Raw genomic sequence first — 2,105 nt, forward strand, 5'->3', positions numbered from 1 at the left:
AGAAAACAGGAAAGAAAAGAAAAGGAAAAAGAAACTACACACCAGAGATTTGAAGAGGAAACTGTGAATTTGCCAAGGTGTGTTGACCAAAAATGTGGAGAACAAAAACACTACTGGACACTTTGGGGATTTGAAAGCAGGACCTGGTAGTTGGGACCAGCAAAGGCGTGCTGACCAACACGTACAAGTCCACACTTGTGTCAAAACCTAGCAACAGCTACAATATAAGCTGGTGTAGTAGCTGATCTGTCATTTGAAAAAAAAAACCTAGCTATTCTTGAATGCGCATTGGATTCCCTTTCACTAGCCTCGAGCCAGAGCCAAACGGCTCTCTTCTGTCCATTCCCATCCCCTATGCAGAAGGATAATAATATTATTTGTTGTAAACCCCGAAGCCCCTTGTTCTCTCTAGAAAAATGAGAGACATCTCTCACTACTCTCATTTCAAACCTATTCCTCGTTGCCCTCTTTCTCTCTAAAAAAATCTGGAAAGGGCTTCTTTTCTCCATTTCCTCTCAAGTCCAGCGCCCATTTGTACAAACCTCCTATATGCAGCAGTTTCTTCACTCGTTCTGCAACCAAAAACCAAGGAGCATACACACTTCCGTGTCTCTCTAACCCATCCATGGTGGAGTAAGCATGAAAACTGAGATGCATGAAAGTAAATCCCTCCTGCCTGTGTGTCTGTATTTTTTTTTTTTTTCTTCTTTTCAGATTTATGTGGTAAACTAACACATGCATGTGTTTTCATCTATGTGAGGACCCCCAGTCGTTGCAAATCTGAGCTGATCCACACCACTCGCTTGTCTCTGCTAAAACCTGAAATCAACCAGCTACGACATTGTAGATCCGGGTTTTGCAAAGGTGAAAATGTTGTTGTCCACCAGTGAGGAGACCCCATTTCTGAATGTGCTTCCTCATCTACCCCCAAACTTAAATACTGGCATCTGTGGCATTTTCAAATGTAAAAGCGATAAATTCCAAAAGTACCCACATTTGTTGATATATGAACATTTCCACAGTAACTCATACACTTGATTGTTGTGTTATAGGGATGACCTCAGATTGGCAAAGACACATTTGGCTGACCAAACTACCGGCCTTCAAGGAAGAATGGTCGCGTAGCAAAATAGAGAGGTATAACATCCCGTCCCTGCTTGTGTATTACAGATGTGGTTGATGATTGATGTGGATCTACTACTGGATGCATGATTCCGTCTGAAATAATCTCTCTGTGCATTAATTCTTGTTTTTCTTGTGTGCTGGCTGCATAAAAAAAAATCAAGTGATGTAAGTTTTCAGAGATAACATGTAGAAGATGCTATCAGTAACTGAAATAAAACAAGTAAATGCAAATAATTTTTGTTTTCTTTCTTTTTTAATTTTTTTTTTTATTTAATTTTTTTTTTTTTTTACCCTAAGAAAGAAAATGCAGCTTGAAACTGAAAGTAATGAAATAAAAATGGAAGATAATAAAGAAAAAGTTAGAGAATTGGGTTGCCTCCCAATAAGCGCTTTATTTTAAGTCTGTAGCTAGACGTCGCATAAGTCTGGTAGTCAGATCACTGGTTCCTTCAGAGTCAAAGACTCGCTTGCACCAAATTTCCCTATGCATAGCTTTAGTAAATACTTCTTGACCTTGAGCACACAACCCTTGCCCTCTTTTTCAATGTCCACGTTACCGTTATGAAAAACCTGCTGCACCATATAAGGGCCCTTCCACCGAGACTCTTGTCTCCCTGGAATTGACTTGAAATTTGAACTTAACAACCATACTTTGTTTCCAGGCTGTATTTTTTTATAACTTGGACTACCATGCAACTTTTTATTCTTGCTCTTGACATTTTGGTATTTTTGGTCCATTTGGTTGCTCGGATCTGTTTTTGATTTTTGCACTTCAAGCAATTGAACTTTGTGTTGATGTGCTTTACTATCACACTCACGAATCACATTTTGAGTCTTTATGGGCAGATTGTCAATTGATGATTTGGTCACAAATTTTGCACAAGGCAAACCATCTAATGCATCAACACGCATGCATTCTTGCTTATCACATGGATGTGTGGTAGCTTCAAACAACCTAAAAACAACCGTTTGATCTTCAA

General features: G+C 39.0%; 1 long non-coding RNA gene across 1 annotated transcript; it reads left to right on the forward strand.

Annotated features, from left to right (window-relative positions):
* The first annotated feature begins 423 nt into the window (after window positions 1–423).
* LOC137709850 (uncharacterized) lies at window positions 424–1,403 on the forward strand. Its single transcript, XR_011064938.1, has 3 exons — window positions 424–661; window positions 770–964; window positions 1,053–1,403. It is a non-coding gene; the product is annotated as an uncharacterized lncRNA (long non-coding RNA).
* Window positions 1,404–2,105: the final 702 nt, after the last annotated feature.

Source organism: Pyrus communis, chromosome 12, assembly GCF_963583255.1.
Source record: "Pyrus communis chromosome 12, drPyrComm1.1, whole genome shotgun sequence".
NCBI classification, from domain to species: Eukaryota; Viridiplantae; Streptophyta; class Magnoliopsida; order Rosales; family Rosaceae; genus Pyrus; species Pyrus communis.